This window comes from Macrobrachium rosenbergii, chromosome 8 (assembly GCF_040412425.1).
Source record: "Macrobrachium rosenbergii isolate ZJJX-2024 chromosome 8, ASM4041242v1, whole genome shotgun sequence".
Taxonomy (NCBI): Eukaryota; Metazoa; Arthropoda; class Malacostraca; order Decapoda; family Palaemonidae; genus Macrobrachium; species Macrobrachium rosenbergii.
This window is the reverse complement of record NC_089748.1, coordinates 13565510-13581350: the sequence shown is the minus strand read 5'-3', so window position 1 is coordinate 13581350 and position 15841 is coordinate 13565510. Positions and strand designations below refer to the sequence as shown.

General features: G+C 37.2%; 1 protein-coding gene across 7 annotated transcripts in view; it reads right to left on the bottom strand.

Annotated features, from left to right (window-relative positions):
- LOC136840608 (uncharacterized) overlaps positions 1 to 10785 on the bottom strand; it is a 776063-nt gene extending 765278 nt beyond the window's left edge. For 4 of the 7 annotated variants that reach the window (XM_067107300.1, XM_067107297.1, XM_067107296.1 and 1 more), the window contains exon 1: positions 10566 to 10783. The gene's annotated coding sequence lies outside the window, so the exon portion shown is untranslated. Of the gene's footprint in view, positions 1 to 10565 lie in introns of all 7 variants that reach the window. The other 3 variants (XM_067107295.1, XM_067107308.1, XM_067107299.1) reach the window with 1 other exon arrangement.
- Positions 10786 to 15841: the final 5056 nt, after the last annotated feature.

Sequence of the window (15841 nt, the reverse complement as noted above, 5' to 3'; positions counted from 1 at the left end):
AGAAGAGCTGAGCAATTGTGGTAATTGGCGTAGGATCAATTTGTAACCTGTAGCCTTGAAAATTTTCAGTATTGTTGAATAGGTTGGAGCCAAAGGGATGAACAGGCCGGTTTTAGAAAGGGGCTGGGTTGCAGTGATCAGATCTTCATAGTTAGGCATTAAAAGCAGCAAGCTAATGAAATGATAACTCCGTTACGTCTTTGTTTTGTTGATTTTACAGTATTTCGAGACGGACTGTGGGAAAAATCATGAGGCATCATGGAATATCGGCAAAGTTTGTGAGTGTTATTTTGAACATGCATGAGGGCACATCTTGTAGTGATGGTTGATGGTTGTTTGAGTGATCCGTTTGAAGTTAAGTCTGGTGTGATTAAGGGTGGCATTCTGTCTCCTCTGTTGATTTTATTGGTCGTGGATTACGTTATGAAAAGGGTTAAAAGAGAAACGGATGCAAGTATACTCTGGGGGAGAAAATGCGAGGGACCAGAAAAGATGCAGAGTCAGTTGGACTGTCTAGAGCAGGGGTTTTCAACCTGGGGTACGCGTACCCCAGGGGGTACGCCAAGGGTCTGTCAGGGGGTACGCTCTTTCCCTGCGTGGTTAAGGTAAGGGGCACTGAGGTAAGGGGCCTGGCTGCCTGACGCGTACTGGACAGAGAGATACTTATCTGATGTGTCTGAAGGAATCTTGAAGCTGATTAGAGACCCTTTCCATACAGATGTTGCTTCTGTCAATGATGCAATTCAGGAAGAATTTATTGACTTTGTGAATGACTCCAGTGCTAGTGATCTCTTGAGAAATGGTCTTTAGTCAGGTTCTGGTGCAAAATATCAAAGTCATATCCACATGTGGCAGAGGAGCCTCTTCGTTTTCTGTTACTTTTCCCATCAACATATCTGTGTGAAACTGGGTTTTCCAGCTTGCTTGTCATAAAATAAAAATTAAGGTCTCGACTGAATCTGGAAGCCGACCTTAGATGTGCTTTAGCAAAAACTGCTCCTCGGCTAACTAAGCTAATTGGTGAAAAACAGTGTCAGCCATCTCATTAACTGCCTTTGCAGCTATGTAATGATAATATATTTTGTTTTTGCAGCTCAGTACCATAGCTAACCCTGAAAATTTACTGCATAACCACTGGGAAACAGTTATTTTTTTTAAATGTCATGTATTTATGGATTTTTTTGTGTTTACAATATTATTGGTTGTCAGAAGAGTAGTTTAGTTGATTTCCTACAGTGTAGTACTGACAAATATACACAATGGAATGTTTACCAATATGAGTTTTTGTTTTCCTTTGTTATACAAAGTGAAGGGGGTACATTTCTGACATTAAAAATTCCCAAAGGGGTACGTGGGGAGAAAAAGGTTGAAAACCCCTGGTCTAGAGAGTGAAGGTCGAAAAGTTGGTTTGATTATAAATAGTGAAAAAACTGAAATCATGGGTATGAATACTGAAAATGTACAGGATTGTCTAATTGAAGGCTTGTTTGTAAAGGAAGTGGATAAGTTTAAATATTTGGGTACTTATTTAGATAAGGATGGTTCTCTGAGCACAGAATTTATGGAAAGAATAAAAAAGGCTCATCAGACAATGGGAATGCTTAAAAATATTTGGAATAATACCAATTTTTCTGTGCATACAAAAATCAAAATTTATAAGGTAATGGTTATGAGTATTTTGATTTATAAGCATGAGTCACGGTGCAGCACAGTGACTTCAGATAATAAATTCTTAGCATTTGAAAATGAGGCGCTCAGAAAAATATTAGGAATTAATTGGAGGGATAGGATATCAAATAGCAGAATTAGACAAGCAACAGGGGTGCAGCCGGTCGATGAGTATGTTAGGTTCTCACAATGGAAGTGGTTAGGCCATGTGTATAGAAGACAGGGAATAGTATGAGATACACCAGGGTGGCTTGCCCTTGGTAGAAGAGGTAGAGGGATAGGTTATCAAATAGCAGAATTAGAGAAGTAACGGGTGCAGCTGGTCAATAAGTATGTTAGGTTCACGCGCTGGAAGTGGCTAGGCCATGTGTATAGAAGACAGGGAATAGTACGAGACACACCATGGTGGGTTGCCCTTGGTAGAAGAGGTAGAGGTAGGCCAATGAAGATGTGTTGAGGACAATGATGCGGGAAGCAGGAGGTGAGTGTTAGGGAGGTCTTGAGGAGTTGGCCCAGGACAGAATGTGGTGGCGTGAGTTCAAGGCTCTAAGCATCCCCGTAGGTGCCACAGGAAATTATTGATATAATGTTACAGTAAGATTGTGAAACCAGGGATTTCGCAAAATCCCTGAAATTTTCAGGGAATTCGTAAAATCACCAATTCACTTAGGAACATTTGATCCCCAAGGGGCTGGTATTAAACACGGCGAAACAGTTATTCATCTACTGTTTCGCTGTGTTTAAGACTAGCCCTTTGGGGATCAAATGTTTTGCCGTGTTTAGTACTAGCCCTTCGGGAATCAAATGTTTTGCCGTGTTTAGTACTAGCCCCTCAGGGGTCACAATTCCCAAAGTGCATTTGATCTCCGAAGGGCTAGTACTAAACATGGTGAAACAGTGTAGACGAATCACTGAGTCACCGTGTTTAGTACTAGCCCCTCAGGGATCAAATGTCCCTCAGTGAATTGGTGATTTCACTAATTCCCTGAAAATTTCATGGATTTCATGAAATCCCAGGTTTTGCAGTTTTACTGTAACATTATATATATCATATATATACATATATAATTATATACACATATACAGCATTATATATATATATATATATATATATATATATATATATATATATATATATATATATATATATATATATCTGTCCACATGAAGAAATGTTTACAAAAACAATCAAGACAATTAGCAAACTTTTACGTCCTCCACAGGTATAGGACGAGGACAGTTCATTGGTTTGTGTAACTATAACATATGAAATGTATGTTCGTTTGTTTTAGGTATATGAAGGTATGTATATTTGTTCAGAAGATGAACATTATTCATGAGGATTCATCTTCTGTTCTTTTGTGTCTGTTTGTGTAATCGTATGTGTATTCACTTCCTGACTATATTGTTCATTTACTTACTCTTTATTTGAGCAGATACTCTGTTTACATTACATTTCTTGTTTTATGCATTATAACTGTCGTCTCCTGAATTTCTTTTGAACTAGCGCCATCTTTCGCCTATACTTTTTATCCTCTTCAAAGTTCGGCGGAGGACGAAGCCGGCTAAACAGTACTTGGTTTTTCTTCGGACCTGCCTTCGTGTGCTCTGATTTTATACAATCAGTTGTTTGTGTTCAAGAAAAAAGTATACCTTAGTTTTACCAGACCACTGAGCTGATTAACAGTTCTCCTAGGGCTGGCCCGAAGGATTAGACTTATTCTACATGGCTAAGAACCAGTTGGTTACCTAGCAACGGGACCTACAGCTTATTGTGGAATACGAACCACATTATACAGAGAAATGAATTTCTAACACCAGAAATAAATTCCTCTAATTCTTCACTGGCCGGCCGGAGAATCGAACGCGCCCATCCAGTGAAGGACTTTGTGTTCAAGAAGATTACTAAGTGTGATTATTTATATATATATATATATATATATATATATATATATATATATATATATATATATATATATATATATATATATATATATATATATATATATATATATATATAACTATATATATATATAACTGAATCAGTATGGAACGTGATGAATATTATAGATAAAATCCACGAGGGAAAGGAAACGCTGGAGTGCTGCGACTGTCTGTCGTCCTTTACTTAATTTTATTTATAATTATATATATACATAAATACATATGCATTATATATATATATACTTGTATGTTTCCAGTTTCATGCTGGAGTGAAATATAAAATTTAGGCCTAAGGTCAAGGCCTGGGACCTATGAGGTAATTCAGCTCTTAAAGGGGAATTAGAGTGCAAAGGTTTTAAAAGTGTAACAGGAGGAAAACCTCGCAGTTTCACTATGAAACAATGGTTAGGAGAGGGGGGGGAGTAAGATGGAAGAGACTATGAACGGAGGTACAGTGAAAAGAATATAAGGGACTGCAGCTTGGGGCCGAAGGGATGCTGCAAAGAGGCTTTAGTAGTGCCTACAGTGCATCGCGTGACGAGCACTAACGGCCCCACCCCCTACTGGTGCAGTCTCGTGCTATCGAGTATGCACAGGTGCTCGGGACAACCCCTCTCCTCGTGTCTCCAATGAGACACTTGTATATATATGCATAGTATATATATTGTCTTATTACTGTAATCTATCAACATTCGATAATATGAGTAGGAAAATAAACAGAAATTTAACAGGGAAAACCCTTTTATTTCGCCTGAAACTACTTCAACTCGCCATTAGTGAGTGGAAAGTAGGTGGGTGACGAGAATATTATAAATAAACAGGTGGGAAATGACATTTGGCAGGATTAGAAATGGTGATAAACTCGCTGGTCCTCTGACGAAAGGCGTCAAGACGCCACTGGCTTTGGTCATCCTTGCAAAGCACCTGCGCCAGTTCTGGTGGGCAGATCCGCTGAAACGCTTCCTTATGAACATCCAGGTCGTGAAATGAATGCCTCCGCGTAGCCAAATTTCCGGAAATTTTGATTGTATGAATACCCTAGTTATGTCACCCGCCTATTTTCCAGTCACTAGTGTCCTGGGGTTTAAGTGTCAGACGAAATAATATTATATGGTTTCTTTGCATTATTCTTTTGGGGCATTTTAATCGCATAACTATATATATATATATATATATATATATATATATATATATATATATATATATATATATATATATATATATATATAATTTATATATGTATATATACTAATATATGTATGTATGTACATGATTTTTTCCTTAAGCTGTAGACGTTGTATTCTTACTACTGTATTATGTTTTGGCCTATCAGTCTTATTGTAATAAAGGCTAGACATTGTCCTTTAAACTCAAAATGTAACTCCAAATTATATATAAAAAATAATATAATGTAGGGATAAAATCTAACCAACCTCATCTAGGCCTATGTTGGAGCTGGAAAGCCTTGTCAGTTCTTGGTCCCTTAAACATTGCATCATGAACGTAGTACCATAGCGTGGGAGAATAACTATCCTCAGCGGTAACTCCTGATTCCTCTGATGCTTCAGTATTTTTTCAGTTCTCTGTGGCAAGTTGTCCTGACGTTAGCTTTTTTGCCACCATGTTTTGTGGCCAACTGATCCTCTTCCTTGAATCAACTTTTCAAGCAGTATCTCGTGTGCACAATTATTCTTCCCTTTGTCACTATAAAGACCTCAAAAAAATAAAAAAGAATGAATAACTCAGTGTGAGTATAAAGTCCAACTAACCTCATCTAGGCCTATGTTGGAGCAAGAAAGCTTTGCAAGTTCCTGGCCCCATATACATCATCTCATAACGTAGTGTCCTAACACGGGAGTATAATTATCTTCAGCGGTAGCTCCTGATTTCTCTGATGCTTCGACTTTTTTCAGTTCTTTGTGGGAAGTTGTCCTCAAGTTTTTTTTTTTTATCTTTTGTGGCCAACGGCTCCTTGTCTTTCCATCAACACTTCAAATAGTATCTTGTATTGTACAAAACTCTTGTTCCCTTTGTCACTATTGCCTTGGACTAACTTTCCAAGGGCATGGGTGTTCTTTGAATAATTCAGTGAGCTCTCCAATATTCTTTACTACTTGACTGTTGGAACCACTGTGTACAGTCTTGCTGAAATGTCATGCAACATGATTCTTTTTGTATCGCCCAAAACCTTAGATGCAACGGTGCTGAGTAATCTTAAACTTTTTTTATTCCAACGACACGTATGTTAAGTATGGGAATTCACAGCTAACATTATTTTACCTATGGCTTAATAAGTATATCTTTTATTCTCTGGTATCATTCGTAATTTACGTGAAATGATTTTGCTATACGCCTACTTTATTGCACCGCTTAGCTCAAAGCTAGTGTGGCAAAGTTGGCAGTGCTGCCAAAGCCAACTCGCACAACTTCCTACACTAAGTGGTCATCGTAACTACCAGTCTGCAGCATACGACAATAGACCTAATAGGCTCAACAGTCATAAAACTTTCGAAATAGAAATATGAATTACAAATAACTTTCCTAGAAATTTGGAGTCTTAGGCTATGTTCAATCTGCCCACAAGTTGCACTAATGACGAATCGGCCTAATAAAAAAAATCTGAGGCTTTCGAGATGCAGTCTAGCTTACTAAAGGAATTATTTTTAGAGACTTGCTCTTTGAATAATAAAAGATGTTGATAATTTAAATTATATACAAAATGTTATTGATTTAAGGTTATTGGTATTAACGTCAAGGCCTATGCAACAGAATTTTTTTAAACTGTCGAAGAATATTATTTTTCCGTAAGTCCTTCTGCTTGATTTTGGTATATAACTGATTCAAGGAAAATTGAAGTGCAAGAATATGTAGATAACTTCATATAATTTCCCGCTACAAATTGTTAGTATAGAGATGTGAATGTTAAGAGTAATGTGTTTTTAGCAAGTAAAAAGAAAATTAGTACAACTAGGCCTAGGAACAAAACCTTGGCGTTAACAAAAGTGTAATGGCAAAGACGAATATTATAGTAAACCATTATTTTTGTAGTTAAGAAATATATAATTTAATCTTTTATGAAAATACAAATACTCCTATAACAAGAATTTTTTTACCAGATCATTTCATTGTCTTTACACACCGTAGACCTAATGTATGTTCCAACTGGTACATGCTGCCGTCCCCCTAATGGTTATGTTAGAGGGGGCCGGCCCCCGCCCACCCGTTGATGTTGATGTCGGTGGATGCTTTTTAAAAGCTACAACAATAATTTCGTATTTATTTCTTTATCGTTTTTTCAGCATTGAGGCGTAAAAATAATCAAATTGACTTTAAAATTTTATGGTTATAATTAAAGCCAATATTTTCAATTATGAAAACTTTTAATGATTTTTTTTTATTTTAACATTTGAACCTAGGCTTGATGAAGGCATTTTTTGTCGAACGCATTGGGGTTGAGTGAAAGGAAGTTTGTAAATGTTCCGTCACTGTATTTCCGAAATTTGGCTAAACGTAATATTTTCTTAATTTTGATATATATGAAAGATTTTACTCTCGTGAAAACATATTATGGCCTTATTTTATAAAACAATCATGTTTTCGCACTGAAATGAAAGATAAATATGCAAAATTTTAGTTGCCAGTTAGTGAATTTTGAGCGAAATCCTATGCAGTCATGTAACACCACTTCTGAGCAGGGCTGTACACGAGACTGGTGCCCAATAAAGTAGTTGCTAAGCTACTGAAGTGTATTGCCAGATAATCCCATACACTTCGTGATACTGAGAGTAAGTTCAAAGCCAGAACCTGGCCTTGGCAGCAATGGCAAGTTTTCACACATGCATCGTCAGATCAACAGACTCCGCCCGCTTTTGACAGGACGCTGGCCCCATGCATCCTCAAAATTACTTCCGGTTACGGTGGTCGTTTACGATGGTATTACGTGTAAAGGGGGTCCTTCAGACTGCGGATAAAATTAATAAAATTATAACCTCAAAATTCCTTAGTTATATGCAAAAAATATTCAAGAACGGCGTAGTAAAATACAGAACATAATACGACACAAATACCATAAGGTTAACATTGAGATGATCACATGAACATGAATTCATTATATATATATATATATATATATATATATATATATATATATATATATATATATATATATATATATATATATATATATATATATATATATATATATATATATATATATATATATATATATATATATATATATATATATATATATATATATATATATATATATATATGATATATATACATATATATATATACATATATAATATATATATATATATATATATATATATATATATATATATATATATATATATATATGCATTTATATACATATTGTATATACATATATTGTATATACATATAAAATGAAAAGACACTATAGAAAGTTTAGTGCCTCTACTGGGCTCTTCAGAATAGAATCGTTTTCCATGAAAATGAATAAACATCTTGATATCAGTGATATGCTCCATTTACTGACGTTCAGAGAACGGCCCAGAGAACACTGGAAATGTTTGAAATTCCTCACAGTGAAATGGCAACTAGTTTTATACAGAGTACATATCGAGGCTTGTTCATTTTCCCCGGACGGTTCTTCAGGTGCTATCCGCTCCTCTGTAAGCAGTTCCTCCTGATTTCCATGTGTGGAAGTGGTCAGTCTTCACATGATTATTCTCATGTCGCAGTGGCTCTTCTGGTATGTCTTCTTGGTTAAGAGTTAAATTAGGGATATTCCGTCATCTATTTAATACAGCTTTCTTGCTTTTTTCTGTAATTTCTGAAAACCATTGATATCTTGTCCATTAACCCCACCACCATTTTCAAGTTTTTCATGCTAGTTCTCCAGTGCATAACTCAGCAGCCTCCTGCATTTCCTGGGTCATTCAGTCCGCTTCTGTTCAACAAGCAATTTTCTGGCCACCTACGAAGGAAAATTCTTTAATATACTTGCATTTATTACAGTGAGAGGACTTGATTTGGGTAAGTCTGTTCGTATCAGTCTATGCAAAAAGGTATCGATACCCTACACTAATGTGAACAAAGCTGGTTAGGTTAGGCAAAGTGTTTTCATAATATCCATGATAACGATTATAAAATTTTCTTGGTTAGTGCAAAATTTATGGCCATTCTAGACATAATTAGGCCTACCTTTTCTCAACAGGCCCCACACGTGCTACTTTCCCTCTCATACGTTAAATTTTCATGTTAAGTTGGGCTTAAGTTGTCTTTAGAAAGACTTACACGAGAGAGAGAGAGAGAGAGAGAGAGAGAGAGAGAGAGAGAGAGAGAGAGAGAGAGAGAGAGAGAGAGAGAGAAATTCTCATGCTAGTTAACTACTACATCATCCTCCCTCACCCTCGCCCCCGCATAACCTACCCCAAAACACCACACCCACGACGACTGAAATTCTGAAAACAGTTTGGAAAAGTTCTCATCCAAATTTAATACCAATTGGTAAAAAATTAAAATACTTTTAACATGTAAAACATTTCAATAAGCCTCGTGTCTACAAATGCATGGAAATGTATATATACGTATGTATAGATTTTCATGTGTAAGTGCGTGCTGTGTCTGTATGTAAATATGTATATATAGATTTGCGTGTGTAAAAGTGTGCGTGTGTAAAAGTGTGCATGTGAAAAGTGTGCATGTGAAAAGTGCGCGTGCGTATGTGTGCGCGTACCATACATGTATTTCAAATATTTGCTTAAGTCACCTTCGAAATTACGATGTTGTACTTTGCAGGACGAAATTCATTCAACGCCATTCATCTTCACAAATCATTATTAAAACAATTACTTACAGAACAACTGTTGCAACAAACCAACCCCCAAAAAAATCATGTGCAAAACATACGGCGGGAACTTGGTTGTACACCACGTGCTAATTTAAAACTATTAATGACAAAACCAACTGCTGCGTTTACGTATAAGTCCATATCATTCATTAAATTACAATACACTTTTCTGATCATTACACTAATGGATATAAATATGCGAGTACCAACGCGCAAGCAATTTATATATATATATATATATATATATATATATATATATATATATATATATATATATATATATATAAATAAACATTGTACATCCGCCAACACACATGCAATCTTCAACATAATTTGGAAAAAAGTTTTAACTAACTACAAAAATGTTAATGCAAACTGGTAATTACCAGCCATGCTACCTGTTCTGTAAAAACTGAGTTGGTTAACGTACAGTGCTTTCATTCAACGTGAGCTAAACACTTAATGGGATACGTAAAAACATAGGCCTAACTAGCAGGGGCACCTGTTTGTTATTAGCAAAGTAAACATTGCCCTTTATACAGTTTACTCTTTTCGATGAAAACTTACGTTGCGACTCATCCATTTGGCATGGAACAAAATGTCTCGACTCAAAGAGCAAATACTATCAAACGCCAATAGTAAAGACCGCCGATTACAATGTCATTGGCATACTCCGAGATGCAATTCAGCATTGCCAATTCCAACCACTATGCAAGTCACTGCAAATTAACTAAAAAATAAAAACCTTGAAAGTTCTAATGATTATCTAATAACCACCTGGAGCCACGCCACCGTCAACTGGTTTATAAGAGCACAACCAACAGGTCACTGGTGACGGCGCACTTGTAAGCAACCATGCTCCAGGTTTGTCACTGTCGGAGTGTCCTTAATTCCCCCAAGTGAACCAGAATGCATATCCTACCCTCTCTTCCCATCATACTCAAGGGCTCGCATACACACGAATGCCTACATCCTTGCCCATGAACCCACGTTGCCTGGCACCACCCCCGCGCACACCTACACACAGGGGATGGGCACTGTAAACACCCGCCCTGTCTGGCACTAAAAGAATGGCAGCGGGAAAAAAAGTTTCGGACAGACAAGCTAAACTTACCAGCTGAACGAAGACAACAGTAGTAGGACCAGGGCGTGACACTCCTTGAAGAGGATAATGTGAAGAAACGGTCAATGGCGTAAGAAGAGGAAATGGACGAGGCGTTGTTTAACCCTTTAAGAAGTGACCACCCGAAGAAGAAGGAGAAAACGCGTGAACGAGGCCGAGCGAAGCGAGCGATTGTGGCGACCGCTCGGTTAGACTGTGGCGGCGCGACTGGGAAGAGAAGAGATGATCATCCGTTGGGGGTCGTTGGCATGGATGGTGGTAGCCCCTGCTGCTGCCACTACTACTGCTGCTCCTGCTTGATGATGCCTCCGACGCTTTTCCTACTGATCCTCCTCGAAATTGGTCACTGCTCCTGCTTCCATCCTGGACACCGATCCTTCGCACACCGTTCCGACGGGAGACACCGCCTGAGGTCGTCATTAAGGCAACGTAGCCCAAGGGCGGCTCTTCCTGCCCACCCTTGCCCGCCAACCCCATCCACGCCGCCAACACCCACCGCACACATATACGCGCTCCTTTCTGGGCTGTCTCCAGACGCGATAACTGCTCGTTAACAATACATACGGCCAATTACCCTCCACGACCCTTTAACGACATACCTGCGGCCCCCCACAACGACGCCTCTTCTTTTTCCAAAAGAGAGAGAGTAAAAATTCGGAAAATTGTTCGGATGCTGTTTTGTACAAACCCTTAGACAGTTTTAAAATGACATATTAAAACCTAAACTTTAAGTAATGAAACTCTCTCTCTCTCTCTCTCTCTCTCTCTCTCTCTCTCTCTCTCTCTCTCTCTCTCTCTCTCTCTCATACGTTGGCAGAAATCGTGGGTCTTTGCTCTAAAAATATTTATTCCTGTTCTTACATCCAAATAATCTGATGGAGTGAGAAAACAATCATGAAACTTTAATTTTCGAAAATAAAACGCAATATTATTTTAAAAAAAACTAATATTATTATGAATTATATTTACTTCCTGGTACCTCATATACGGTAGCGTGCGGATTCAGGTCAGATAAGTACGTATTCTGGAGAAGTCAGGATGTTACGCTTGTATGGCTGTCTCTTTTCTCCAAATACTGTCTCGGCCACTGTTCTTTGGGCTTGGTAAGAATCCCTCCTTCCAGGCTGACATGTAGCCTAACACCTGTCAAGACACCATTTCGAAGTTTCCATATTTTCTTTGCAGAGTGAAGAAATCCCCTGATTGCACAGTTCGGTGCTTTGAGACGGTCTATCGCATTTTTCGAGTTACAGTATCCTACTTGTCATTCCTCTCTTTTCGTTTTTCTTTTTTTTTTTTTATCTCAAGCCTGTACTACATTTAGGCATTGCGTTTGCCCTACTCGCCCACCTTCGTTCCAAAAGGAAGCAAAATTACAATACTGTTGCGTAATTATAAAGCAATTATTCATGATTTTAATGGTAGCATACCTGAACTACGTTTATTTACTAAAATTTCACGAAGCAGGGTAAAAATAAGCACACATTCACAAAGAGAGTTTGTCCGTTTTGTTATCAGGAACCAAATTTAAATCTTCCCAGGTCGAAAATAAACTGCTTTCACCAAATTAGTACTAAACACGATGCCGCAACGTTAGTCGTGTCCTAAAATTATCATTCCTTTTCAAATAAATTTCTTAAACATTCATTACTCATGCTGATGAAGATATAAAACAGCGGATGTAAGATGGCCTAGACAATGCACGATCATAAATGAATTTGCACGGTAATACGGCAGTGATGCGTCACTATATGTTAAACTATTCATGTTTCCTAAAAGCTTTCACACAAACTTTTACTTGTCTACAATACAAATGACACATTTACTCTAACGCAATTGGTTCGACCCATTTTCATCTGACTGGGCCATTCTTTTTGGAAGAAAATAAACCCCCATTTCGGCGAATAGAGACAGATGAGTCTAGGGTCTAGGGGTAAAACTACCCGAACCGATGGCAGTGAAAGAAATCTATTCACATGGAAGCGAAACCAAGACAAATATTCGTAACTGCGCAGTGTGTTCGACTGAGAGTCCCTCTTCCCCTCGAACAGCCAAGTAACACCCACAGGGCGCCTTTCATGGAATTTCCTCTCTCATGTGTTTTCCAAGTCCTATAAGCTCTAGCCATCCAGAGGCAGGTCTATCGCTTCATTCTGGATTAGATCATAGATGCTGCTCTCTCAGTCTTCTTCTTAGGCCGTAATAGAGCTATGTGTTATCAAAAGTTATTATTATTATTATTATTATTATTTATTATTATTATTATTATTATTATTACAGTCTTCTTGTCAATTCCATAAGTCAAGGTTTCTCGAAAACCACTGGTTTGTGCTTATACACTTAAAATCATGAACATAGAAAAAAAGTGTGAGGAATTCTCAAATGAAACCTAAAATTCTTCACATTTTCCTTGTTCCTGAAGGTTAATTTTAAGAATCGGTGATTGCCAGGTTGAGGGCAATAACGAGCGATAAACTGCCAAACATCTCGCAGTACTTCTTTCTCAACCGGGCGCACCATTGACGTCAGTAAGTTGCAAAACCCGTAAATGTCCCATACAAAAAATCCCCTTTATTCCCCGGTGGTCACTGCACTATTTATAAAGACTGGAAAAAAAGTCATCGGGATCAGGATTGGAGAAAGCTTTCCAAAGGGGTTGCTGTCTATGACGTAGACACGTGACGTCATGAGGCACACCTGCCGATGCAGGTAAAAGAAAGGGAAAGCTAAAGAACGGGGAAAATGATGGAAAGGGAGATAAAAGTTTTAAGTGTCCAGACGCCAAGTTGATAATAAAAAGAAAAGTTGTGATTTTCCACTACCTCGGCGTGATTAGCATTTGAACAGGATTTGTCATAGCGGGGAAGAAAGTTTGAAAAACCGAAGAAAAACAATGTTCCAATAATTCTTTTTCATAGATTCGCCTTTTGCATGAAGTATGTGATTTAATTTTGGAAAGAAAAGCCGAAGTCTTTTAAATTAAGGAAACAGACTCAGTCGTGTGCCGTACACCATTTCCATATATCATTTAAAGGGCAGACAGGCACTGAATAAACAAGAATTCCGTCAAAGTAATTCTAATGCATCGTTTTCCCTGGAGACGCTTAAAAAGGTCTATAAGGCGACGGAGTAAAACGAAAGTAACTACGCGTAAACTTGAATGAATAGCTTGGTGATACCCCGCACAAAAAATGCCAAACACGTTTCTCGAACAAAAGGCAAAGTATTGTAAACAAATGTCTATTAAAAATGACAAAATACTTTCAGTTCCTTAATGCCCGCAGATTATTTTTTATCGTATTCATAAATATACTCCACACGTCAGATTTCATGCGTTTCAGACAAAATTTCCCGTAAAAAATATTGCTCGACATTTTGTAACTATAGCAGTCTAATCTTAAAAACAGCTTAATTGCGTCTTTTGACAGCCTAACATTTGAGTAAAATTTTGTAGCAATTTTCTTATGAAACCGCCTTTATGCAATTCTCGTAAGACCTTCCTATCGACTTAATATTTTCATTAACAATTTATTATCATTACTTGTTCATGCCAGTTATTTTACACATATATTCAACCACTTAAAACTTAAAATGTCTTTTAATCTTACCTTCAGATTTTCTTGAATTTTGAATTTACATTCCACCAAATTTCGCCTTGCAAATTTATTTATTTCCGTTTTAAAATTCTCTGAATTCCCTCATTAAAAATCCCATACGTTTTTACGACAAAGTTACCTAGTTACTACGATAAAACATTATTTTTTCTTCAGACTTCATACTCAAATTTAAAGCTCACTCGTTACTATATTTTCTAAGATTTAATCTTCAGTTTTAAAACAAATTTATTTCTCTATTTTCCCACATTTCCTCTTACACTTTACATATCATTACTCTTTTTTTTCGTCAGATTTCAACCTATCCCAATGTTCCTCGAAATACCTTCAGAATTTATTCGCTCACGCAGAACCTGAGTACCGGAAAAAGACTGAGGAGTCTGGTATTAGTGACGAATGATCACGATAAGGCCTAAGGTGAAACTAGGTTGCAACTGGTCTGTACCTGGATGGGTGGCCACCTATGATTGTCAGGACACCGTCTCCACACAGGCGTCTCTAAACGTTGCTGAAACTTACGACTGGTTTTAGGAGTCTGTGGGTCACAAAGAGTAAAAACCAAGAGATTGTGTAATAGAATTCCCGCATTTATCTTTAATCATAAAACGCTTTTCAAGTTTTTTCTGTCATTTTATTGGAACTTTAAAACTCATCGTAATTTCTTCAATATTATTTTCAAATTTCACAGTGCTTCCACACATATCATTTTAATAACAAACTGATTCTAATAGCTTACTATCTCTGTCTTAACCGTAACATTCCAGCCATGTCTACTGTTCTGTTTACTCCAATTTAACACTTGATCTTCTATTCATTTTCGCGTTTCGCCTACTCCTTCTTATAATCAACACCGAATCTAATGTAAAGTAAACTGAACACTTCCTAATTCTCGACACTAATTCTGATGTTCATGTTTCACAGGCGTTAACTTTTCCATCATAACTCTCGAATTTCAAAACATGTCAACCTATTCTATGATATCAGGGCTGTCGAATTAAAGCATACCTCTAAATATCTCAGATGACTTAGCCTTAACATTTCCAAAATTTCCCATTCCCATTTCATACGTAATTATTCACTGTTTCATTGCATATGGGTTTGCCGTCGAATGTCAGATCACTACACCATATTTAGATTCATTTTCCCCTTGCTAACCCTGAAATCCCCAACCACATTCTCTAATTTCAATTGTAATACTCCCTCTCATCTAACCTCTATATTACTAGTGCTGTAATTCATATTTCCTTTAGTCTCAATTTCAAATCTCAGCGAGTTTCCCTTTCATATTTCATATAATTACGCATTACTATTTTTTTAACTAACTCCAATTACATTCGACTTGATTACAAATCACATCGCTAGCAATTACACTATCATATTTCAAACCATTTCACCTGCATCTCTTTGGGCGTCTCAAGTTCTCGCTACAAAAGTCCTCGCTTTACAATTCCAGCATTTCATCCAAGATAATGAAGTTTTATTAACTCAAACTATAAAATATCAGATAATTATCCAATAACACTCCTATGAACATTCCCCTAATTACTGTTTTGCAAGTGAAACTTAGGCAAGGTATTGAACGTATTTTTCTTCTTCCAGTTTATTATTATCGCAGAATCTAATAGCCAGATTCCCGTAATACGCGTATTTATA